The sequence below is a fragment of the Apteryx mantelli genome, chromosome 1 (assembly GCF_036417845.1).
Source record: "Apteryx mantelli isolate bAptMan1 chromosome 1, bAptMan1.hap1, whole genome shotgun sequence".
Taxonomy (NCBI): Eukaryota; Metazoa; Chordata; class Aves; order Apterygiformes; family Apterygidae; genus Apteryx; species Apteryx mantelli.
In genome coordinates, this window is record NC_089978.1 from 89,553,748 (window position 1) to 89,581,523 (window position 27,776).

At 40.8% G+C, this 27,776-nt stretch overlaps 1 long non-coding RNA gene across 1 annotated transcript; it reads left to right on the forward strand.

Moving 5' to 3' along the window:
- Positions 1-227: 227 nt before the first annotated feature.
- Positions 228-4,517, forward strand: LOC106491197 (uncharacterized). The gene is made up of 3 exons (XR_001293736.2): positions 228-275; positions 499-547; positions 4,456-4,517. It is a non-coding gene; the product is annotated as an uncharacterized lncRNA (long non-coding RNA).
- Positions 4,518-27,776: the final 23,259 nt, after the last annotated feature.

A 27,776-nucleotide genomic window follows, 5' to 3' on the forward strand; every position in this document is an offset into this window, starting at 1 on the left:
TCTGACAGTTTTCTGATTGCAGCCTCTCCTAGCCCAGCAATGCCTCAAGTTTCATCATCCAAATTACTGTACTTTAAGTCCCCTGCAGTAACTGTGTTTATTTCCAATATCCCAAGAGGAAGACCCCCATCAAGATGAGTCATTATTATTTCCAAGGGTGTTGTGCTGAGGCCACTCAGAGGAAGATGCAGCAGCAGCAGCTTTGTATTAGCCTAGTGGGGAAAAAAAAAAAACAGAGACCTGCTTTCAGCAAGATTTCTTTCCTGGCAATACAGGTATTTTTCCAGAAATTATGAAAATTACCAACAACACTTCCTCTAGAAGAAACCCTGTCAGAAGCACCAGAGTCCTGAAAACCTCAGGATATGTGCCATGATGTGTGAAAATGGGAACCGACTTAGAACTTGCTACTGTCTTGACAGAAAGCAATGCTTTGCTGTAAACTTCATGTATTCGTTGGGTCTCTGAACTGTTCATTCATGTGTTCTTTTTTGGCAGCATTCACCATTTCTGCAGAATCATTGGCATTATCCTCACTAGAGAGCAGGTAAGCCTAACCCTACAACTACCACTATTATCTACCGCTATATCTACCGCTGTTAATCATAAGCTTGTTTTTAACCATTTCATAATAGAAATGAAGAGGTTTGTTTGGGTGCTGTAGTGTGGAACTCTGTCATGAAATCTTACAAATACAGATTCTCATAAGATTCAGGGTAATCCTTGCATTTAGCTCAAAATAGCTCAAGAAAAGCCTTTCACTGCATTACTACTGTAGTGCAGATAAATCCAGCTTACATAGATGTTTCAAACAATAGAGCTAAAATTGGATCAAGATGTAGCAGAAGTACCAAGAGTTTTCTTTTTAAATCAAAGCTGTCTTTCCAGCTCTAATTTTGCTGTCATTGAACAAAATCCTTGCATATCACACACACATAACACAGGCCTGTCACTAAACTGTAGTATCAAGCATTCTTCCGTCTTCATTCTCCTCCCTTCTTCTGGAGAGGTAGTCAAAAATAAACAAACACCCACCTATTATCACTATATGAACCTCATGTCCCCAAAATTTTGAACATCAATGGAAAATTTGTCATTATAAGCATACATTCTTAGGAATGATAAGATGTGGCTTTCTGAAGCCGTTGCAGTTTGTTAGTGATGTATGAAATGAGAAATCACAGTCCAATGCACAGAAAATACAGGCAATACCATTCAACAAGTAGGCTGAATTTTCAAAGTGCTGCTTAAACTCTTGTACAGTAGGTCCTATAAGTAATAGCACAGTCAGTGTAAGAGATTACAAGATACAATTTCAGAGACATGGGGGGAAAAAAATCTTCTGTCAGAGTTCATCTCACATACATAACTTTGAAGCTGTCATTTTAATTGCACACATTTGTGCTTCCTAGCTACTTTTATTTTCCCAATTGTAATGAAAATGGTGCCTGACAGACTGTTTGGAAGATTAGGGATTTCTTTGTTTTTTTTGCTCTTAATGTTCTTGCTGAATTTATTTATATCTTGGCTAGTTATTAGAACTTGTTCCATATGGTAATCTGGCAATGCCAAGTCAGGGATTTAAAATTAAAAAATAGATTATTTCAGCAAATATGCTGAAAACTGAAAGAAAAAGTAGAAATTTCTTTCATGTCATTGGACGGTGGCCTAAAAGCAATGACAGTTTGAAGTCTATTTTTGTCACTCATTATCCTGAAGACCTTTCATTAAGATCCTAGTTAGGCCAGAGAAAAGAAGAAAGCTTTTCTGAGTTAGAGGGTTTTTTACTTCATGTTCCAGTCAATGCTTATGCAGGGAATACAGCTATGAACCCATGGGAGGAAAGCAAAAAGAAAACATTCCAAGCAGCAAACAGCTTGATTCCAAACTAAAAGACAAATACTTGCCTGTATAAGTAGAACAGAAAATACAAAGAAATTACATTATCTGGTTTTTAAGCAGAAGCAGAGAAAAGGCTGTTCTTCATTACAAAGTGGCCAGTGAGAAATGAGAAATTATATATATCTAGGCTACTTTGAAAACTATATTTTAATGTGCTAAAGGAGGTAGTAATACTGCATGCAGATTCTTAGCCCACAATTCAAATGTGTATGGATTAGAGCTGACCAAATGTTTCCGATTCTGACTGAATAAAGGGGTTTTAGCTAGAAAAAAGAATTCCCTGCTTTGTAACTGGTTTGGATGCAGAGTTTGGTTTGCACCACATATTCAGCATAAGCTTAAAAAGAGGAAACACACAAACAAAACATAACAAAGCAGAAAACAGCTTTGAAAGTCCCACAAGCTTCTGAACAAATATGTCACAATTTCTCCCATCAGCTGCTAAAAGTTGTAGTTTCCATATGCTAAAAAATATATATATATGAAGATATATGAAGCCAGTATCAGCATATAATCTTGATGACAGAGTATCACATTGGATGCTGCACACAATTCCTTCCTGGAAGAAAAATAAAGGTTTTTAGAAGCAGCAATTCCCTGCTGCAAGACTGCAGAAAAACCTTAAAGAGTATTTCTTTATTCATGGCAAAGTTTAAAAGACAGTGCCTATAGGCCCATACGCACACACACACAAACATATACAACAGAGCCATCCCTTTTGTGCTGTGGTATCAAAACAATGGCTGTTTAAGCCCAGAAAACTTTCAGATCCTGTCACACAGGGGAACTCAGACAAGCCATAAAAGTATTTCTAAGCACATTTCTGACTTCCCACATTTCTCTGTTGTTCAGCATTCTCCTTGAGTCTACCCCAGATCTGCAAGTCCATACGAATAGTCTCAGGAGGCCTGCAAAACATTTCACTCTCTTGGAGCAAGTGTCTAACTTCTCTGGTTTTAAACTTCTAAAACTATTACAACTTTAAAAACTGGAGCAGTTTACTTAGATGACTGCAAAAAAAAAAAAAAAAAAAAAAAAGACAAGTCCACAAGGTACATAAAGGTCTCTGCGACTGAAGGGGACTCTCAATGCAAAATGAAACTCAGTCCTCACATATTTCAGTTCATTCAAAACCTTTCCTGATTCTCCATTAGTAAAGTTTCAAAAAGCAATCCTGTATGTGAGCCACAGTGATGGTCTCAGACATAGATACATGCAGCACAGTGTGGGAGAACATGCCACAGCACAGGGGGTTGCAACCAGAGTGAAAACAAACCGTGTTTACAGAGGGCACAGAGCTGTAGCGTGAAGCAGTTTAGCAAAGACCTTACAGATCTCTGTAGTACCTAAAGAGTTGCAGTTTTCTCCAGTGAGTGCCACTTTAAAAAACCCAGAGCCAATCACTGTTTTCAAGGAGAGAAATTTTTCCTGCACACCATGTCCTGTCTCCTAGGAAAATACCATGATATCATCATTAGCGTGAAGGATTTGGAAAGAATTCCCATAGCAAAAAATTTTTTAGGTTTATAACACAGGCCTATCTACTGACAAAATTATTTTTTTAATTTAATATTCTTATTTTTCTGAAAACCTAACAACATGAGGCTGTGGAAGGCCCTGTACAAAACAAAGAAAGAGACAATCCCTGCTCCATACAGATTATGGCTGTACTCAAAAGATAGGAACAAACTTGAGCACACAAGGAAACTATGATTTTCTCTCTATCAGCAAATAAGATGAGACAGGACCATTCACTGGCCCTGAGAACAATTAGCATGGCCTGGGCTGCATCCATATATCTAAATTACCTCACCCTTCCAAACAGGGTGGCCACTCTTGGTGCCTAGCAGGTGCTCAAGCTGTTTGGAAGGGCACTAGTTGGTACAAATCACAGGTGTGCTGGGTACCGTGCTAATAAATTAATAGTAGTAATGATCAAAGTGCAGTGCACATGCTCCTTTTTTTTCAGTCAGGATAGACAGACCACAAGAATGACATATTATGACTACTCTGCCTGCCATGCTGATCAGTCTTGACAGCCTAACCACTGTTAAGCTCTCTGAAGGTGTCCTGGGACAGGTCTCAAGCCTCAGTTTTCCACTCAACAAGGTTCCCATCTTCAACCCAATAGTCAGCTTCTTTGAAAACTGTCCTCATGCTTTCTTCCTTAGCACAGGTGAGTCTGCAGCTCCCCAGATAAGTGGGTACTAGTCTTCTTTCCCTAGACAGAGACTAATTTAAATTGGAAGGGAGGTCGTCTGGTCCACACCACCATCACCCCTGCTCAAACAAAGGCCAAGTTTAGATCCAATTTCAAAATAGGACCAGGTTCCTCAGGACCTTGTCCAGTCAAGTTTTGAATTTCTCCAAGGATGGAGACTGCATAACCTCTGTGGGCATCTGTCCCAGTATTTGAATGCCCTCATGGTAAAAACTGTTTTCCTTATGTCTAATCATTTCCCATGTTTCATCTCGTGTCTGTTGCTTCTTGTCGTTTTGCTGTGCACCTCCAAGAACTCTGATTCTGTCTTTTCTATAACCTCCCCTACGCAGCTGAAGACAGCAGGTAGATCTCCCCTTACCTTGTCTTCTTCAGGATGAAAAACTCAGATCCCTCAACCTCACCTCATGTGTCATGTGTTCCATCTGCCAATGTGGGATATACGACAGAGCGAGGAGAAAGCACATCAGCTGTATATAATGTCTTCTTAACTCAAGTATCTGTTGCGTACATGTGTTTCCCTGTATAGTTTGTGAGCATTTTTGAAAGGTGTTGTCTTGCTATGCATGTGGGAAATGCGCACTAGGTTGTGGGTGCTCCTCTGATGCAAATGAATAAAAGTCTCACAGCCTTTTCTAACAGAAATGGAAAAGAACTTAACTCTGTGTGGCTAATGTCTGGCCTCTACCTACACCCACAGTTCACAAGCAGCCCTAGCCAGCTACATGCAAGTATATCTACATTTCAACTAATGTACCTTAGGTAGGTAGGACACCTCTTTTGCTTGTGCTGTTGTGGCTGAGGTAGACTGTAGTACCTGACTGGTGACTGAGTGGTAAGTGCAGTACCTCTGTTTCAGGGAGAAATCTCAATGTTTCTATGTTTTTTTTCTTCATCATGGAAGGAAAACTGGAAAATGCAGCCTCATGCTAGTTTGGCAATTTGCATTTCAAAAAGTAAGGGATTAATTTACACAAACAGTCTTAGAAGTTCATAGTTTAACTCTAGCAATGGGCAAAAATTTAGGGGGATAGGCTTTTTTTTTTTTTTTTTTTTTTTTTGCATTAGGGTAATATCTTCATTGACTAAATAGCAAAAGCCTTGCCATGTCTGTTTTCCTGTTGAGGCCACGCAAGTGGATATGGTCATCATATGTGTCTAAACATTCGATTTCTCTGAGTAAGCAAGTGAGGGATATAATAGTTCCAGTAGAATATACATGGAAGAAAAACAAGAAGAGAGGCAGACACAAGCTTTATGATATAAAAGAGAGAAAAACTGAAAAAAATACTTTTTCCCTTATCCTAATCAAATTGTGAAATCACCATTCGAAAAAAACACTTAATGGGAAAGAATTGCAAGTAGAGACAGTTAATTCATGACAAAAATTAAGAAGGAGGCAGGGGGAACTATCAGCTATTTAAAAATAAACCACCAAGTTCTCAGGTAGGGAGAACCAGAGGAGGAGGCACTCTCCATAGCAGTAGCAGAACACAGTCCCCAGAAAGTGAAGCTGAGTTTGATTTCAAGAGCTATGTGACTGATCCTTCATTGGAGGTTATCCTAGTTATCCTAGAGCACCTCTGCCATTCCCTGCAATTCCTTGGGGCATCTTTGTACCTGCTTTGCAAAGTGAAGTGGCAGCTGCTCCTCTCCAGGACTGTCCAGAGTCAAAAAATCCTACAGGAATCCTCCTAGCTGTAACTGTGTGTTCTCACAATCACAGACTCCATTGTAACATTGTGTTTGGCTTATTTTGCGGGTTTAGTTATAAAAGAAAAACACCTCATGGGAAAGACAGGCAAAACACTGATCTAGGTCCTTTTTCCATTTATTAAGAATAATGAAAAGTAAATAAATGATTTTTTTGGAAAAAGTAATTGTTCCAACAGTCAAATATGCTCCTAGAGTGATCTTATTCTGGTACTGTTTTTGTACGCTAGTTGAGTCTCACAGTATAGTCCAGGCACCTGCATGCTGTGTGCATCTGCCTCTCTCTCTTCTCCCATATTTATGCATAACATATTTAAGATAGGAACAATGCAGCCATAGCAAAAAGCAGAAATTGCCCTTGTAAACACATCAGTAGTCATGGAATTTCAAACCCTAAAGAGAAAGCTGACCATTTCAATACCATAAATCAGCACATTCCCCAGTGATAATGTTTTTCTAGCATCGCTCAGATACTGCATGTTCCTCCCACAGTTATTTTCTTCTGCATCTATACACCCTGTTTTCTATAGCCATTCCACTGGGAACAGACAGACAGTCAGGTACTCGCTGTACATTGAGGGAAACAATGCATGAAAGTCTGATGCCACTTTCTGATCCTGCTGCTGCAGTTTTAGGAAGAGGAGGTGGCCAGTTTGCTTTATAACACTCAGGAAACTCCAGCAATGACATACAGCCTGCTAGCTTCTCTGCAATATACCAAGAGCAAAAGGAAGTGAATAATGCAAAGAAATAAATAAAATAGCTTCTTGATTATAGAAGGAAGGTGTGCTGAGGACTACTTGCTGGTTAGTAATCAATAACCTGAGGAACTGGTTGACTAAGACATTTATTTGCAACTTTTGCAGAAGTGCCAAGGTTTGCTGGATAGCGCTGCTATGGGGAGTTTGATAAACTCCAGCATTAGAAGAAAATACCAAGAGTTGTTTGGAAATGTATGACCAAAAAGCCCATGCAAGTTACTGCAAAATCTGCTGTAGTTCTGATATTGTACACCAGGTAGTAGATAATCACATTGGTTCAGAAAAGCAATTCAGGAGTCATTATCTACACAGCTAAAGAGTGAAAGCTTTTATTATGAGTTTTGAGAGGACAGTTAAAACAACCTGATGCAAATATGTCTGCTCTTCTTTCTTACCCTTTACAAGACTGCCTTTCATAACACTCCATGTTCTCTCCCTATCATTTTCCAGTGAAGGACATCCCTAAAGCTTTTGTTGTTCCTTCAAATAATCTCAGAAGCATCTCTATCTTGACCTGAGGGCTGCGTCTCTCCATGAAATGTTCCAGTTGAACATCCGATTAAGCTAGTTGATTAGTCCTTCTTGCTGCACATATCCTCTGTACATACAATTTTCTTGTTCCCCACAACATTAAATTCTTCACACTATCCATAATATACACATATTATATACATAATATACAGAATTCGGTGGTTTCAGCATATTTTCTCAATGCAACTTCTCACAGTAAGAGTCTGTTTCTTGAAGATGACTATTACTGCACTCTTTGCTTTCTGGATAGGAAATAAACCTACTTGAATCATAAGGAGAAAGAATTAAAATACACAAGAAAATTAATTTCATTTAAATAAGTAGCACCAACTGTGTAGGTTCGTATGCATACATATAGTCTAATACTCACACACAGAGAAGCTTTAGTAAGTTGAAGAAAAGAATGTCACTGTCGCAGAACCTGCAGTATAGTCCTAAGAAGCACAGAATTCCACTGTTTTTTTCCTCTCATGATTTCAGTCACAGGTCCTTAATATTGTTTTGTCCTTATACTTCCAGCTCCTGGGGATGGTGGCTGACTAAGATTTAATTCACAATCATTTATGCTACCATGTGTTGAGACAAACCTGTAAAGGTAAATTGAGTGCATTCTTAAGTCTCAAACATCAAAGAAACTATGATGACGCTTAAGCATATTGCTTTTTAAAAATTAATTTTAAAGCCAGTCTCATATTTTTGATTATTCTGAGCTGGAAATCCTCGAATTTCTCTCTCTTCTTCTAATCTTCAACCTTATTTGGTATCTTTCCGATGTGCTGAATGAGAAAGGAGCCCAGTAAATCAATTATTTAAAGTCCGTTTTAAAATGGCTGCATGCATTTTATAAGGTTCATATTTGTTATGGAGGAGAATCAGTACAGACATATATCATGTGTAGTGGAGATGTAGCAGGGAGATTAATTCTTGAAAGTAATTCAGCCTGACGGATAACGTATATGCGTAGATATTTGTAATACATCAAACTGTATCCTGCAGAGTAAGACAGACAAGACCATTTGCGCACCTGTGAGCAATAGCTAGTCCCAGCCTGGCTGCAGAAGAAGAAGCCGAAGAAGACACCACATCCAAATAATGTTGCAATCTGGTATTTCCAATGCCAACTTACTTTAAAGAGATGAGCAGAACATAGTTCAAAGACTCTCTATACTCTGAACTGAGTTTTGATCCCTTTCAGCTCAGTGCGCAACACTGGTACCACTTCTGCTTTGTCAAAGCTCTCTCCTCAGAAAGAAAATAGGGACATGTACTCTTCTGTACCAATAAGTCCCAGCTCCTGTGCTCCTAATAAACTAGGCAAGTTTGAGTAGCCTTTTGAATTTAGAAATCCCATAACACAAATGTCATTTCAATCAAGACTTTGAAACCTTAGATTTTTCCCCTCAGGATTCTTTGTGTCTTTGCATCGCCATGCATTTTATGATGTCCTAACAGATATGTAGTTAAAAGGAAGGGCAACTGTTTAAAAAAAAGAAGGGGGAAGAAAAAACATAAGACAAAGTAACTACAAATGGGGCTGTGCTGTAAAATTCAGCTTTCAAGAGAGGGGAGAGAGGGAATAAATCAAATAAATAACTCATACCGTCCAAGCCAATATGACAGAGTGTGGAATTTTTGGCACATAACAGTCTCATGATGAATGAAAACACAAACAAAAATCAATGACTTAGTTGCTGAAAGAACAAATTTTCCCTAGCAGTAAAAAGACTTGAATACTGGCTGCCAGCCTAATTTCATTAGGAAATGCATTCCAATTAATGGAAGCTCTGCAAACAAGAGATAATTACTAAGGCGAGACAGAGGAAAGGCCTAACAGCCTTCCAGCTTCCCTTCTTTGGCTGTAGCTCACTTTTCTCTTTGCAATTCATTTAAGGTGTGGGTTGTTGGGTTTCTTCAAGTGTATTTCCCAAAATCCCTTGCCAGTTCTACTGCACAGACTCACCTTATTTGCTCCTGACTCTGGCCTCACCCCCACCAATAGAAATTAAAGTTTTACATGGGGAGTCATGTATTTCTTCTTACATCTCAGTATTTGAATGCCAGTTGTTCCATTATTCCTGTGTTACTTGTTTATACTTGTTTTGATGCTACATTTCCTGTGCCAAATGAAATACTGGCACAGACAGGTGCCTCAAATCAAAGTTGTGCCCACTTATGCTCCAGTGAATTTAGTCTTTCATTTCCATGAGTTCATTTCCCAGGAAAACAGCAATTATGTAAACTTAGTAGAAATAGAAGCCAACAATATTAAACAGTCACAACTGCATTCCTTTTACCCTAAGGACTCCTTTCAATGAGAGGGTGGAAAGTTTCTTAAAACCAAACAAGCAACATGGACCTTTTGTTTTAACAGACGTGCTTGCTTATTCTATCTGCACGTAGGCAGAAACTTGAGAAGTTTTGCCTCCCACATCTAAAACAGAAAGAACCTATTTTCTTCCCCCCCTTTGCACTTCCAGAACAGCTTTGCCACATTGCACTCAGTAATATCGGTCTTGACCCAGAGTCTATCAGGATGGTTTGCCCATCATGATGGTTTGCAAAGTAGCTCTTTCTGCACAGCACACTGGAGAGGATTTATCATTCCCAAAACCCCACTGTTGCATACCAGATGATGCTGTTGTCAAGGGGCAAGACAGCTATGCAGGAGTTACATCCACTTAGCATTTCTTTTCCTGCAGCTCAGTGGAAAAAAGTTCAATGACATAAGTCTGTATAACAAATACATCCCAAGTGTCTGTTGTTCCCTTCTCTTACTCTCCCTTTGTTGCCCACCTAAAGGTGAGAGCCTGCAGTCACAGTGACGGCAATGCCAGCTCACACGGGCCGGCGGCAGGGCTGTTCCCTAGCTCAGACATCGAGCCATGGCAGCCCCACTGAACTACCGCACCGAGCAAGCATGCAGCTACCCTGGGCTCCCTGCTGCCTTCTCAACTGCCACTAGCTAGCTTGGATATGGAAACATATAGGCACAGTCTATATAATCCAAGCCAACAGCTACAAAAGCATAGAGGCAACTCCACATCTGGAGACCCAAATCTCAGTGGGACACCCACTTAATCATTTGTATTCATTTAACCTACTTCTTTGAAGTCTCTGTCCACAGCCAACATATGGCATTGCACACTTACAGCTTCACTAAGAGACGAAGAAGAAAAAGTAAGCAGAGAAAATCAATGTGTCTGTGGCAGAGGATAAAACCCTAATTTACCAGTGCTAATAGCTGGAGTCACTGATTAAAAACAAACAAACAAACAAACAAAAATCAGGGGAAGCAGTAGCATTATATTAACTATTCTTAAACCACACAATGCCTGTTACAAGAGGCTGATCAGTTCACTCTTTGAATTTTAGATGCGGACTGGTATTTCCAGCTCTATAGTCCGAAGTGTCAGGTCAGATGTGTAATATATCTTTCTCTCCCATTGTGGCGTTACAAGATCGTCATTTTAAAGGTCTTCCCTAGGCACGGCTGCCAAGCCGCTTGTCTGAGCGGCAATGGTATTTTTGGAGACAAAGCCTTGGACTCCATGCGGGACAGGTGGCCTGGCAGCAGTGGTAGGAAGCTATCAAACCGCGCAGCGTACATTTCAAAACACAAACCAGAGGGAGAGGAGATAAATCATTTACTGTATTTAACTTAGCATATTGCTACTTTTTGTGACTCATATAGATTTGCGGAAGACTCCCCAGCCAGAATAAGCCAACTTTAAAGGAAAGACAAAGTAAAGTTTACAGACCGCCATGTGTTTATGAAGTTAGTGTGCATAAATGCATAGGGGCAGCAGTGAAAGGAGCAAAATTAAAGCTGGGGAGAAACCAGCTTTACCCCAACTCTCCCCACTCTCTCTGGCTTTCAAAGAGTTTCCTACACTTCACTGGACAAAAATAAACTCCCACCATTTTCTGAAGGCCAGCACAAAGGGACAGTAGCCAGCAAAAATATCAGTACCTGCCATTTCATCTGAAGCATCCGTCCATAATACTGGTGCTGGACCTCCCCGGCCAAACAAGCCACTGCCCTGCTTCCAGAAGCAGGGCAAGGACATACGCCATCATTGCACCACATCACTTGGCCAGAGTTTGTGTGCACCTCCACTGCAATCAGACTGCACATTGCAGTAGGTCCAGAATTGAGTTCATATGCACAAACACACCACACTGCACATTCATAGGAGGCCCAAGAGTGGAAGGAAGCAGTGGCGCTACTGAAAATGTTTTGTGCAGCACCAAGCACCTTTCTTGTCCATACCCAGAGCACTACCACCACAGCAACTCACACGGCCCACACCCAGCCACCCTTTTATTAAAGATCTCCTTAACAGCCAATGGGGATATGGCTTCTGATCAGATTAAAAATACAGCCATGGCTGCCCTGCAAAAGGGATTCTTCTACTTCTGGGATCCTTATAATCTCAGACTCATCATGTCACTCGATATATACTTGTCATGCGCTGGCGGACAGGCTGTAGGGCATCTGAGACAGGACCACGTGAATCATCCTACAGGCTGTGTACGACACAGGCATAGTGCACCCCATTTGTCCCCTTCCCCCCAGCCCCCAGTTCAAGTTGAAAACTTTCCAAATAGAGGCTTCCCTGGGAAGACTGCACTGGATGGGAATTCTTCTGAAGGTAATCTATTTTAATCTAGGTACCAAAAGCTAAACTGATTCTGTATGGCACTCATTTTAAGCAGGATTCCTTGAGAAAAAGGGCTGTCTGAACATTGGCATTTTTGTCCCCGTGCTCTACAACTTTTAAAAGTGCGGGCTAGTTTTAACTAAAGTTGACAAAGAGAGAGAGAAAGTCACAAAGCTACCAAGATCCAACAAGCTCCATGACAGCAGATTGCCAGGCAGAAAGGGGAGGCCTAAATCAGTGCCTCTGCACAGGAAAAAAACATCCCCATGAAATCAACCATAATATCATATATGGGAGTGCTCACAAGGAGAAGAAAATTTATTGAACCTCAGCAATGTGTAAAGCTTCAGTCACCTCATCCCTAATTAGTCATAGAGTAACCCAAACACAAGACACAACACTGTATGAAAACAAACTTCTGCAGAACCACCACCACCTCACAGAGCAACATATTAAAAAAATTAGAATGTCACACAATACTGCACACCTTACAGCAACTGAAATTATCTTTAACAGCCAAACCTATTTTACAAAGTCATCAGCTATACTTGTTTAGACATTTTCCCCATATGCTTCATTAGTTTATATTGTATTCATACATTTCAATGCCTTACTGACTGTGCTCTCCATCCCCTTTCCCCACCCATCATAGCCTTGCCCAGTAGGGACATCAAAATAACCGGCTATCGTTCCCAGGGTCATACCAACATCTGTGCCCTTGTAGCTCTCATTCTTTTATTACAAAAATACACTGTTCCCAAGCCTGGTTCTCTCTGCCGTCTGAGTCAGGAGAATGAATCATCAAAAATGCTATTGTCAGATGCTTTCTATGAATTATGTTCTGCACTGCAGTGGCTTGTTCTGCTCAGGATTCTGTATTTAGATTATTGGGATTTCTCCGCAGGATTGATTTTAAAAAACATTGAAACAAAGTCTGATTGTCTCCAAAAGGGGGCAGCCCATTTTAAGCCATTTTAAGGCTTGGTTTTAACAGGCACTAAAATGAACGTATAAACCAGTTTGTTAGAAGACAGATTTGGAAAAGTTACACCACAATAAATGATACTGCATCCTGTCCAGAAAAACCTTATGATAAGAATGGAAGATACATTATTTTCTGTGGTACATCTATGTAGGTATTATACAATGCAGCAACAACAAATCAACTGAGTACCAGCAAATTCCAGGAATCAGTAGTCCTCTAGAGCCAGAATTTGTACAGTTTGTAAGTACTGCTGCTGTAAGCCCTCTGCATTCGTTGAGACATATGGGCTCTGATATGCTTGAGGTCTACCCATGCATACAGAGCTCATAGACATAGCGTGTTACTCTGATCAACACAAAATTTTAAGAAATACCATTCAGATGCCTATCAACTATATATCTATAGCTGTATTTCTCACAGTCTAGATTCATTCCAAGGGCAGTAATGACACAGTCTTTAGAATTAGTTATCATCACTTAAGCTACAGAAGAGAAACAAGTGTCACAGATCTTTGGTTTCTATCTTTATCCCATTACTATTCTTTAACAATTGCAGGCAATTAAGAATGCTGTGACACCCCCACACACACCCTGCCCTGACGAGGATGGGAACTGAAGGTGCTGAGTGACCTGACAATCAAATCTATGCCTCCTACAAACCATACAGACACCAAAGGTAGACAACCCTGCTCATGATTTTGATGTTGAATCATACTAAAGACAAAAAAATTGTAAAGAATGCAGTAACAAGAAACTAAAGCTTGATAGTTTCAGTCTAGAAGTAAAGCATATGTTTTGAAGAGTGAGAATTTATGAAATGAGGAGATGACGTGATGAACTTCAGTATAACAGAAGCCAAAGGACATCTCTCAATTAATTCTTCAATGAAACTAGTATCCCTCACTAAAGATTTGAACTTTTTTTAAGATTACATGCGAGTGATGGAGACTTATCCCACCAATAGGAAGTTATTCCTTTACTTTCAATTTCAGTGGTTTTCACCAGAATGAGCAGTCATCAGAATATCCCCCAAAGACTTGTATTAGATCCTCTATCATCTGAAACTGGTAGATCAATGTTAGATGACTTTCTAGTAATACAGAGGGCCAGATGGCAGAATCACTTTCCTGCAGGAAGTCAGACTAGAGCAATATAGTGCCTTCTCATCTTAGAATCTGTGAAAATTCCTCATCAGCATTCATTCTTATGCTTAACAGGCTATTAAAACAAGGTCTTAATGAAAATGGCTTCCTAAGACAATTACTTATTCTTTTAAACAATACCATCTTTAACTTGTTGGGGAGGAATATAATTTCCTACCATAGTCCACCGATGTTAATTTTTTTATAAAGACACTGAAACAGAGAATATATTCTGAGAAAATAATTATATCAGGCTTTAGGACTGCAAAAATTGAAAAATCAAAAGTGATAACATTTCCAGTGTAATGACTGTAAGGAGAACAGAAAATGGCATAAAGTATATCCATTTTCATGACAAAGGCTGTAATGAGAAAAAGAAAAGTGCAAAACTAATCTGCTCCTGAAGTCTGCACTGTCTGTTCTTCCATCAATTATCTATTCCATTCACGTAGACAAGAATTTCTGTGACTACAGAGCAAATCCACTCTGATGGTTAATCCTGTTGTCTTGTAGTTCTCTTTGGAGACTTCAGGACACAAGGTATTATGCCCCTCTGTAGTATTGCTCAGATATAGTCTAACAATTCCTCTCATCAAATCCTTGCCATGGGTGTATCTCCTTGAAGAACACGGATGATGAAAAATCCAGTCTCATCCACTTATTGATTTCATTCCAGGCCATCGTAACAAGAGTCTCACTTGTAGATCTTTCTTACTGCTTTGCTGCTAGTTCTACCAACATATTAAAAGCAACAGAGGAGACTGAACTGACAATCTTTATTCCTCCTCACACTATCGGCTGCTTAGTGAAATGTTCTAGGTCATGAACATCAGCAAATTATATGTCATAATGGGTTGTCTGAACTATCAGATAATCAGGTTACATTTCTTTTTCTGAAAACTATGTACCTTGACTGACATCGAAATTAAAATGCAATAAACAAGATACAATCTTTCCCCACATGTGTAGTATTGTTAGACTATTAAATTCCCTCAGCTATTTAAAGTAATTAGTTTCTAAAGGCCAGTATTTTTCACTGCATTTTGTTTTTATTTTTAGCCTGATAAGAGCCTCTTTTTTCCTGAAAAAAATCTCTCTTTTGTGTTCTCACTTTTTACTTTTTCTTTCACTTGCCTTTTTTCATGCAGACCTTTTGAGTATAACAGTAGATGCAACTCCTTTCCATCTTTTGTAGTTTCTTCACTGAAATTAGTATTCAAGATTGTAGAAATAAAAAGCTTCTTATATGCTAACTTCAGAGTGTGCATTCACTTATAGCTTGTGCATTTTATTCCTTCCCTATTAGGCACCTTCTCAGTATGCATCTACTTTCATTTGGGCTTTCAATTACACAAAATTTCATCACAAGCAGAACTCTTCATTACATGGTGTTCCAATCAAACAGTAAGTCACAAAAGATCTTTATAGACAGAGCACACTGCATTTAATATGTATGGGACGGGAAAGATTTTGTACATAAGCAGGTCTTTAGCCATAGGTAATACATTTCCAGAAATGTTTTTTAGAGAAGTAAAATCTTTTCAATATTTTATAAATCAGTACATTATTTCCTTTAAAATTAAACACATGCAATTTAATATTATAATAATCTTCAAACTTAAAGCCTTTTCAATGCAATTAACTATTTAGTTTGTCATGCCTTATAATGAAATTTGTCTGACAGCATCATTCTAAAATATAGGTTTTAGACTACAGTATTCCATTGTGCAGAGCAGGTCTTCATATATTCATAGAAACACTACTTAAGAGTTTGGGAGACATTAGGAAACATTTCTACTCAAAGGCAATTGAACTTAAAAAAAGAAGCAAAATGTTTACTGATTTTGATTCAATTACATGGAATTACAAAACAGCATTAGATTTTTAGTTATTTATAGAGGGAAAAGGGCCTTTATCATATAAGGTTGTGCAAAATGGCTATTTCTTTTCCCCCCATAATTTGTAAGTGGGCAGTAAATTACAAGCAATTTCTCCTTTTCATCAATCTATCTTCAATTACCACAATCAACAATTTCACCACTTTTCTTTTTTATATCCTATTTCCCCCTTTCTGTATCATCTCTTCATCATTTAAAAAGTAAAGTCTTGGCATCAAGAAAATTCATCCCCTTGTAAGTTTTTCTCCCCTTAGCCAAGTAAGACCTTCAAATTTAGACAACATCTCCAGGAATTATCCTAACCTCAGTTAATTATATTCATGTTAATACAACATTCAGCTATAAACATATATATGAACACACATACACATGGACCCATCTGTATTTCCCTCTCTCTGAGCCAGCCTTGAGCTGGCAACATATGCCTCCCTGAACTAAGAGAGTGGGTTGGGGTTAAAGCAATGACAGCCAGCATGTTCTTAGACATGAATTTGCATTATGGGAAGACAGTGCAGCCTCCTTAAATAATACATGCAAACTTTATTTAACACATTTCTTAAGACAAAGTGTCTGAGCAACTGAGGAATAGCTAGAAATGAAGCTTGAGTGTGCCGTAGTGTGACTGACAGCTGCGTCTGCCTGAGTTCCTTCTGCAGCTCTGCACTGACAGCTACCAGCCATGCAAAGCTTCAGCAGCCCGGAAACACTGAAGGTGGAGCCCAGCAATGCCCTATGGCTATCACAGCCCTATTGTTTTCATTCAGCTGCTTATAATCACTCATAAGTCTGTCAAGATTCATGAGCCCTTCTGAAATACAATTGTGGGAACAGAATTTCAACTTTCAAGTCATTTTGCTCCATGACAAATAGTGCTGATCTTTAAAGCATGGAAAGAAAGAATATTTTTATTACCTCATTGGAGTTCTTTGCCAATGTCACCCTGACGGTTGTGGAAAGGGCAGAGTATCACATACTGTACATCTTGCTAATCCTTTCAGTGCTTGTGTTTAGGAGTCATCCATAAATAGCTTCTGCTCATACCAAATGGATAGATTTATAGCTGATAGGCATCTATGGCTAGGTTCTAGACACCTAACAGAAAACTCCTAAATAGTACTTCTCGTTTGGCACATATGCCTATGCCATTGGCATGTATTTCTATTTAATTGAGACTGGTCATCCACAAGTCAAATCTGCAGTAGGCACAGATGGGGCTGTCATCCAGGGACAGAAGCCAGCTCCTCCAAAACCCCTAGCCGTGTGCTGCATCCAGGAGCAGGGGAAATGGGGTGCACCAGTAGGAGAATCTGGCAGGGTTTACACTGCTGTATGGAAATAACGTACATTACTGGTGTGATTTAGGTACCGCAGCATCATACAGCGCTGATTACATTGTACACTCTGGTCTGACAGTAAAAAGAATACAAGTCTTGCCTGTGTTTGATTGAGATTTAACAAAACAAATAACTCTGAACAACTGTGTGTCTTTGATAGTATTAGTTCTAAAATATATCTTGTATTAACTTCTTAGTTTAAACTTAAAATAGCATTTCTAAGCTTATATGAGGTGTATATCTGCATACATACAATTCAAAGTAATAAGTGGAAAAGAAAATTACTTTGTTTTTTTTTTTGCAGGAACTATCACACTCTTCTCTGGAACCTCAAAGAGGAAAGAGTCCACTCTTGCCAACTGCAATGTGCCACGGAAACAAGACCTTAAGCTATTAGTCTCTGATAGTCAACATATTCGGTTTCTAGCTGTTGGATGAGCTGCAAGTGTAAGATGAAACGTTTTCCTTTCTTCAACACAGCAGATGTTTAATCATTAGACCAACAAGGCAAGGTTGTTGAATTACCCCACTAAAACCTTGATTTATGTTGTGGCAGATTGGTGCAGTTATTCAAATAGAAAATCAGAGATTAGACTGTCCTTTCTGGGGTTCTAATTAAGCTTGGCTTTAATGAAATGGGATAATATTTAAGAGAACTGTTAATGATAAATATTCATTAAATGCTACTTCTAACCAATGTCTTTGGAAAGATACCAGTGATTACAGAGATTCAACTGATTCAACAATTAGATTTGCAAACCTCAGTAGTAAACCAACAGAAGGATAATCTAAGTCACTATCTTTAATGAAGACTCTTTAATAATCAGTATCTTCAGACCAAAGATGTTAAGCAGTTGAACAGAAGTCTCCTCAGATGAGCTTGTAATGTCTACCATCAGACAGGTCACTGGAATATAGATATGCACAGCAGGAACAGTGAAAACACTTTCATATTTTCAGGGAGGAAACATATGGTCCTGACTACAACCTGGGACAGTCGCATTCACACTTTCGGCAAGACAGAGCAAGACAAAAGAAGATAAAGATGGAAATTTGTAGAGTGTAACACTTAAAGACTTCAGTCCTGGACACACAGCTAAGACCTCATTATGCTAAGTCTCATTTAAATAATAGACAGCCCTTTATCAGATGCACCTTCAATCCAACTGTAAAACAGGAGACCACAGCTCACCACAAATGGGTGGAAGAGTAAAATAAAGCAACTGCAACCTCTTTCTAAGCATGCTGGGAAGTGACTGGCATATACAAGAAATTTTATTGGTGCCAAATATTGCAGAGAAAGGGGCACTTCAAGGTAAATTTTCAGAGAGTAGAGAGAGAGTTTTGCTGATGTTACGAACAGCTCCTCCTACGTAAAGTGTTACTGCAACTGTTGGAGAATATAGCTTGTGCATGCTGGAGGCTGATACCACAGGTAAGCTGAAGGCAGGAATTTAACATACAATTAATGAACAAACAGTAGGCTTTTGATGCAGTACCTGGAATAGGAAAAAAATGCAAGCACATTTATGGCCATAGGAAAAAAATTGTAAAGTTGTTTTTAAACACAAGCATGGACAGTCAGATTTTCTGTTTACATTTTTATAAATGCAAATAAATTCTATTTGAGAAAGAATTTATCATCAGAGTTTTGAAAAGCATTCTTAATATATTCCTAGAGTGTGACCTGAAATATGTTTATGCATTTTCACTTGGGTACTTCCCAACTTTTGTATTTAGTGGTGCCATCAGCATCGTCTAGTGGCTACAACAGCAGCTTGGGATTCAAAAAAGATACTAGTCCTGGTGCTCCAGGCATGTCATTTCAAAGCCCTTTGCAAAGCAGGTCAGCTACATTACTTTCAGTTTAGTAGGCTGGAAGGATAAATCACGATACTGAATACAGAACTACACCATAAAGGAAAGGCCTTATATATGTGTCCTCCAGAGTTCCCATCTTCGCTGCTGAAAAATTCACCTGAAATCTGAGCCTAACTGTCCAGTTCCACTTCACAGTAACAGTGCTTCAAACCCTGCTGCTGATCAAAGGCTCACCGCAGAGATGGGGCCTTTCGCTGTTACTGCCTTAACCATGGCCATGCCACTCAGCTCCTCACAGGGTGAGAGCATGGACCAGACGGACTCCTGGCTCGTCCTATACCTTTTTTTTTCCATAGAACTTTTTTTTTAATGGTTCTCAGCATATACAGCAGAGCCATTTTGCCCATGGTCCCCTCTCCAAGGAAAGTTAACGAGATTCCAGGTAAATCTAAGCATATTTTCTTGGTTCTTGCCAGCTGAGAGACACACTATCTATGACAGTTTATATGACATTTTCAAGATCCCTAAATATAAATTCAAGATTGAGACACAAAAGTCTGTGAATATCATATACAGATCAAGTGAGCAAAAGAGGTTCTTAACCAGCGTGCAAAAGATTTTACAGTGGAAGGGCTTTATTTATTAATGGTAATGTATTATTCATACCATTTAGCTGGATTTTTTGCCATGGAGGGATCCAACAAGCCTTTTTGCTTTAGCAAAGGAGTCATTTACTAGATTTCCATGGACTGTGTTTTCTGTTCTTCTGCAATAGCTATTCTCTGAAGGCTTAAACTGATTGTTCTTTAACCATAATGTGGTTAAAGAAATGCCAGGAAGTTTATTCGTGGTTTATTAATACTGCAGAGGCCCCTAAGCAGCAAGATAATGTCCAGGCTTCCAAAAAACAGGCTTGCCAATCCTCCTCTTGGCCAGCTTCCAATTAAAGGAAGAACATGACAGCCACTTCAGAAAGAGCTGGAAAAAAAAAGTAGATATATCCAAGCCACATGGTCCTACTCCAATTTTATATGCAAAAAAAGAGCCTAAAATGCCACTTGCATTTCATCTGTAACTTCACACTAAGTCCAGATTGGGTCTCTAGGAATATTTTTCCCCAAATGATGTCTTAGAATTCAAGCTAGTCTTCTGAGGCTAAAAGACAAGCCACTAACCCACGGCACTACACTGCTTCCTCCTACCATAAGCTTTCTCCCCCCAAAATATTGATAATTCTGTCATCTGTGTTCCTCTTGTTATGTTTTTGATAAATGAGGCTACTGCCTTCCTAACTTATTAAGGCATTCAAAGTCTCCTTTGAAAGACTGGGAAACACACATCCGATTCACTTAAAAATATTTCCGAAACCATTTACTATAACAGGAAACTCTTTTGGAGAAGACTGGATGGACTCAGGCTTGTAGTTTCTGAGGTCTCAAAGTTTGCCCTCTGACACAGGAACGCCTGTGCTTCCTCCTTCAGAGCCAAGCGTAAAAGAGATTCCCTTCCAAGGTTAACACTTGCAGATTCATGTTGATCTCCGGGATGTTATTGGATAAAAATGGGGTTTAAAAGTATTAGTTTTCTGATGAAAAGTAGCTCAGCTTCTTGTGAAGGCATGCTGCATTTTTAAGCAGTCACTGTGATTTCTATGAAAATGAACGAACATATGATGCATCAGAATGCGCTACTGTATTCGTAAATAGGTCTAGGCTCAAGCTACAAAGTTCAGACACAGATTTCAAAGACGCTTCAAGGTCATGCCTCCCCCTGCCCTGGAGAGGTAGGGGAACTGAGAAGGGAGAGGCCATGGGGGCCTCAGTGAGATGGATGCGCCCACTTCCAAGAATTCAGGACCAAGCCTCCGTGGCTGCTCTTGCAAGAACCCAGCACCTGCTTGCCTGTTACTTCTCCATATTCTAGAGATGAAAGCAGAGAAATTTCAAACATGATTGCCTGTCCCAGCTATTTCAGCACTTCACAGAGGAAGAAAATTCTTTTAATATAAAAGTTTCCTATAAAAGGGTGGCTGCATGACATTTCTGTTGGCTGTACAGGTTTGTCACTGCCTGACATTCAGGCAGTCTTTTTTCTTTTCCATAATATGTGCAATGTCAGGAATAATGAGTTCAGTGTGGATCCAAGGCCTACAAACATGAGGTGTTGATTTTTTTAAGAGCATTCTAAAATATGAAACTGTTTAATTAATGTCGTATAATCTAAATCTGAGAATTAGGTATCAATGTTTGACCTGTAATCTTTTTCCTTCAAAGGAATAAAAGTGACTCTATCAACTGTGCAATCACAGGCAAGAATCTGGTAGCCTGACAGGTAGAAGATATTTACTTTTCATATACACTGCTCCTCACCATCTTACTGTCAGAATGTTTCTGTAGAGCTGTCATAAGGGAGACCTGAAGTACAGATTCATAAGATCTATATTTAAACAGGAGACTGGATGTCACAGATGCTTATTCTTAGGTCCTCCGAATAGGTCATGAAGAATTTTGTTTTCAAAGACAGTATTTCTGAAAAGTAATTCTAATATTCACAAATTATAATTGTGAGATCTGATGTTTCTGGAGTGCTGTCTCTGTAGAGAGTGTTACCTCTGTAGTTATTAATCTAAAATATTCATCTGCCAGTGTCTAAAGTTAGGCACTTAAAATCTACAGTTATGTAAGAGTGCTGGATGCCAAGTACTGGGAGATTTGTAGATAGTTGCTATCATTCTGAAAAACTGGTTTATTCATTTAGAAGAGTACTTTAGTATTGGTTTTCTTCCCTGCCTCCTAGCCTTTCTCAAGTCACATTTTAACTTTTTAAAAATATTTTTAAGGTCCATTTAAGATGGCTTCTGCCTTTGAATATGCATCCAGCTCTTATGACATCCAAGATGAAACAATTGTTCAATAAATTTTGTCATTTAGTTCACTGGAATTGGGATTAAACTTCAAATTTTGGCTTGACCAGGGACAATATTCTAAGAGCACATCCAGCATTCATTAAAAAGGTCGCAGGAACAACAGTCTGGAGAATTAAGATCTTTGTTTCTTTATTCAGTGAGGGCTGAGGCGACATATATAGCGGTCTTTCCATATTTCCCCTGTAATGTACAGGAACTTTTTTTTAAAGTAGTAGTAAATAGCAGCCCTAACCAATGAAATATTACTTCATAGTGCTAAAAATCTGTTCATATGCTATGCATTGCATTTTCTCCATTCTAGTCTATGCTCTTAAGAAAACCTAAAAAGATCCAAAACATTTACTGCTGTGCTATATATAGTTCAATTCCTCTTTTTTATTACTTCAATCCAGAACTGGAAAGTTTAAAGTCTTAAAGCGGTATGGTTTCTCCTTACCAATAAGCAGGAAAAGATGAAGTGCTTAAAAGCCTTACATCTTACAGGGTATCCCTAGTTACTAATATACTATAATCAGCACACTTGTCATTTTATATAGAAAGAACTGGATGACAGTGGAATTCAATCATCAGTGTTATAAAGCAGGAGTAGGGTTTACAAGAATGTTTACGTCTGGCCCTAATTTGCTTGAACGTAAGCCCACAGTAATCTGCTTTGTTGCCAACGTCATATAGAGAAATTGGGCACCAAGCAACATAGGTAATCTCAAACTGGAGGCCCTCCAGCCTCATAAACATAAACACCCAGAAGGCCCAAGACTGAAACATGGCATGTAGATTTTGAAACGTATGAAGAGTCAGAACAGTCCTATTAGCAGCCATCTGAGTTTACGTTTAAGCCTCTAAAGTTTCTTGCCGATAGAGGGAAGGAGTAACCCTAGTCTGTGCCTGAGCCTAAGTGCAAGGCAGAGCATCCCGCTCCTTCTGGAAGGGCTCTGATTTCCCAGCTCCCACCAGCACGCTCCTTCCTGGGCTTTGTGCAGTTGCCGGCCACTCTCTTCGCAACTAGATCTCCACAGTCAGCTGGCTTATTTAATATCAATAATGCCGGCTTGTTTAATATCAAAAAGGCTGGTAAAGCCAAAACATTAAAAGTCACTGAAAAACAGGACAAAGAGGTGATTCCGTGGAGAGTTTAAAGAGATGCGGGTTCATTATTTAGTAGATACAGGATGCCTTTAGGAAGTTGGTCAAAGAGTTTTGCCAGAAGCGATAAAAGTGATAATTTCCTTCACTTGAAACCTCACAACTTTTTTTTCTTGGCATCAAACAACTAGCACTGGCGACTTTCTGATTACAAACTTGTCTCCCTCTGATTACAAGCTTGCATCTACTTTGTAGATGATGCAAAATTATCAGGGAGATAAAGAAAAAGGCAGAGGAAAAATTATGAAAATTTTAAGGCAGAATATCTGTTGCAGACAAGGCTACGTATGACAGAGAATTGACCTCTATGTTGCTGATTTCAGACACACTTGGGAACTGTCTATTTTTGGAAACATAACGCTACACTTAACTAACCAGAGGGTGTGATAGAAACGTTTTTATCAAGCCATCTCCAAATTATTTGGGGGAACAATGCAAGACAACACATTATTTCCTTCCTGAATTGAGTTTCTACATTATCAGGAAATGTCACACTGCCCACAAAATTATAAACAACTGCTGGTTTTAATAAAATAAAGGTAGCTTTGTGCCCTTTTTCTTTCTCTCTAAACACAATACAAAAGAAACACCGAGATACAGTGAAGTCCAGAAATTTTGTCTGCAATTTAAAAATTGTGAATAAAGCCTTCTGTTAATTGATATTCAAGGTCAATTTGTGTCTCTGTGATGCTGTGACCTATTTGCTATTGTTGTATTAGTGCCTGAGGTCACCAATCAGTCCCACTTTCTTGAGAAGTTTTATGGAAAGACTATTTGGCAAACAGCTCCAGCAGCAAGCACTACCGGAGCATTACTATTACAAAATAGATATGCAAATTTTAAGTGAGGGTAATATTTTAAAGCACTTCTAATATGTACTAGGATGTCTATTGTTCTCTTTTGCCCTTTCCCATGCTTTAGGCTTGAGATTCAGGGAAAGAGGAAAGGGAAGCAGTAGCAAAGGAGTAATCACATTGCCATCAAATGGTGAGCCTGGCAATATTGCCACGTTTTCCTTCACCCTGATGAGGTCTCAGTCAGACCTCATCCAGCAACAAACATCACCGGTGCGGTCCAGTCCTGAGATGTCTGTTCCTCCAGCGACTCCGGTAGTGCGACGGAGGCAGTGCCTCTGGTGGAGACCCGCAGCCTGCTGAGGGGACAGCACTTGGGACTGCAGGGATGTCTGTCTGTGTGGGCATGAGCAGACAGACATGAGCTCACTGCCCACGCACAAACCAGCTTCGATCCAGGAGTCACATAGCTTCATTAAAGCAAATCTGTGCCCAACCTACTCTGTCCGCCCAGCAGAACAAGCTGAGATGTATCCGCATGCACCCATATGCACATGTCCTGGATGTATATCATGCAGAAAACATCTCGGGCGCTAAGATGGAGCACATGGACTGGACACAAGCAGGTCAGGTTGTAAATGCTGGTGTGTTGACGATGAGGGAAAAAAGCATCACTGAAGCTGGTGATCTGCCACCCTTCACTGAGGATAAATGTAAGCAAGGAAGAAATTAAGTAGAAAGCAGGTAGTGCTTTCTAGGTTGAAACAAACGCAATATGAGAAGCCATCTCCCTAAGCCTAGGCCCATGCAAAACCAAAGCAGGCTTTGAGCTATTCAGTCAGAGCAAGCATGCATGAAGGGACTGGCGGTAGCTGGCGGAAGTGCCCAAAAATGTGAGCAAAAAAACACCGCCAAAGCGCAGAGAAGCTGGCAACGAAGCCAACAGCGGCAGCACAGCCTTGGGAGGAGAAAAGCCCCCAGGCAGAGCACTTGGGCCCGGAGCTGGGAGGCGGAGACTCAGGGATGAGAGGACACAGGCTGCCCCCAGTGTGGGAGAGCCAAGGGGGGCAGGAGCGGGCTGGAGCTCCGCACACAGGCGGCGCCCGAAGCACTTCCCGCCTCTCGCCTAACACAACCGGCTCTAAATATTAACCAACTGCCCAGACCAACATCACTGTTTGAAGAACAGCGCAGTTTGAGCAGCTTCTCCTGTAAAAAGTGCCTAAAAACCAAAAGTGCTCCGGAGCGCAGCTTGGACCTGGGGGCACCTCCATCCCCGCCCGCCCTCCGCGCCGCCCCGGCATCACCAGAAGGCTCTCCCTTACCTTCCCGGTTTGGGGGAGGGGGGCGGCTTCTTGCCCGCTGCCTGGGCTCTCCCTGCAGGTTTGCCGGGGGGCGGCGGGGCTCCCCCCGGCTCCCCGCTGCCCGCGCCGGGGCGGCAGCGCGGCGAGGCGCCGCTGGCGGCTGCGGCTGCGGCGCGGCTCGGCGGCGCCGGCCGCAGCGAGGGAAACCCCAGCTTTCCCTCGCCGTCATGCCAGCCTGGAAACCTGTTGCTAGGGAAACCCGGGTATTTCCTCGGCTGCGGCCCTCGCCGGCAGCCGGGAAGGCGGGAGCCGGGGCGCCTCGGCGGCGGCGCTGCGCCGGGCAGCACCAGCCGCGCGGGGGCCCTGCGGCTCGGCCCCCGCCTGCCCTCGGCGCCGACCCCCGACGGCAGCGGGCCGCGGCCAGAAACGCCTCTCCTCCCCCTCCCCCCTCCCCCCCCCCCAAAATGCAGCCTTTGGGGCGGCGAGGCTGCCGCAGCGGGGAGAGGCCGGGCGCTCCCGGGGGAGGATGCAGCCGCAGCAGAGATTTGGGGCAGGGAGCATTGGTGGGGGACCCGGCAGAGGAGGGGGAAAATTAAAGGTCAGCGTTTTTTGCAACTCTGGGGAAAACTGATTTTTCACAAGCCGATTTTTTTATGCAGGCTGTTTTGGGGGGGGGGGGAAGGGGAAGGGATGGATAGATTTTTCCCTATTTGAGGCACAGCCCCAATAAACCTCACTCATTAATTGACTCGAGGACTTTTCTAAAAAGAGAAATTGCAATTCAAATAAGAACTGCCAACTCCTATGACCCATGTTATACAGGAACTCAAAGGAGACCATTGTATCTAGTCTAACTTTATTGTCTATGAATCTGTGAAACTGGTAAAAGAAATCATAAGCAGATTTTGTCTGGACAAATTGATAACAGTCTTACTTTCTGTAGGGATTATCTTTGTTTGGTAATAAAAACTTTTGGACTACAGAGAGCAGTGGCATTATGTTGACTAATTCAGATGCAGTTCTCCTATCTACAGCATAAGAGCACACAAGTGTCCAGGAAAGACTGCAAGAGAAATTACAATGCCACTCAAAAATTGCCTCCAATCCCTTCAGTTATAAAACTATTTTCCTTGGAATTTATAACTAATCAATTCCAAGAATTTGACAGAGACTCTGTATTAAAGTAATCATGCTGCTAGCAAGGCTTTGAAACATGAAAGCTGTATCGCAGACAGCTCCTTTTTGCTCTGGAGAGTGCCATTTCTCAGATAACAGAGAACTGCCATGTTTTCCAGGGCACATTCACCTTAGAGTTGATTCCCTTTGTGCGTACTCGGATTGTCTTTGACTAAATTCTTCTCCTTTGCAATTTGTTCACAGCAGAAAAAAATAGGTCTCTTAATCTGGACTCTTATGAGACTGCTTTATTTCCAAATCCTTTAATATTCAAGCTGTTAATTTAAACAGCATTTTATAATAAAAGTAAAAATTAATTTGAAAATTTCAAACCATATGTTTGTTCTACCAGATTTCCTTTCAAACACTGGAAATTAACTTTTTCTAACCAGGGAGATGTTTGAAGTTGTTTTATATATTCCTTGTTACAAAAAGCAAAAAAGAGGCATGACCGTATATATTTTGACAGCGTTAGCAATGGAATCAACCTATATAATTTTGTTCAATCTAATGAATCAAGATCTGCTGACAACAATGACTCACAAACTATCACTCGCATCACTTATGACTAGAGTAGTTGGGAAATTTCAGAGAAGGCATTTTTCTCCCTCAGAAAGGGAGATTCTGCTAAACAGAAACTATCTGGGGAAACCCAGCAGTTTCCAACAGAAATTTCATCAGAAAGATTCCTTAGATCCAGCTCCGCCTTTTGTTCAAGAAAAGCGAAAAGTCTCTGTTAAAGGGTCGGCGCAACACTGAGGGCCCCGGCCATGCCTGCCGAAGCCCCACAGAGGGTCCTTGCCCTGTGCTCCCCGCAGGCACCCCCAGCACCACGCCACCACGCGAGCATTCTTCTTGCTCTCTGACCTGCTCACCTTTCAGGTACCAGCAGCAACTCCAAGCACTCCCAGGCAAAGGGAAGCAAATAAGTGGTGTTTCCCCATGGCCTTCGCCTCAAGGCCATCCTGAGGGCCACCAGGGCCCTCGGTGGCCTGTCTGTTCCAGCGTACCTCTTCACAGCATCCAGGCTGGCCAGCCTCTTGTGCCCTGGTCCAAAACGGCTTTTTAAAGCAGGCTTTCTACATGCAATGCTCCCATTTATTCTGCGGGGTGCATCAAAACCCTTCTCACATTATACACTTGCTTTTCCCCTCTGACCACCTACCACTATGAATGGGTTCCTGCGAGTCCATCAAACCTGGGAGCTCATCTGCCTGGGATCTTCCCTGACATTTAGGTGGCCTGTGGTCAAATCCCACCATCCAGAGATACAGTGTTATCTCATTTTGGATCTCTCATGAAGTTGATTTGTGGTAGAAGGGAGCACCAGTATGGCTGTGTGTTTGTGCCAACAGTGCTCAGGAACACCAAGCAGAGCCTAGGCTATAACAATTTCTGCCCCATGGACCTTTTAATCCAATAAATAATCAACAGAGTCTGGGTGGCAGTATCTTGTCCCAGCAAA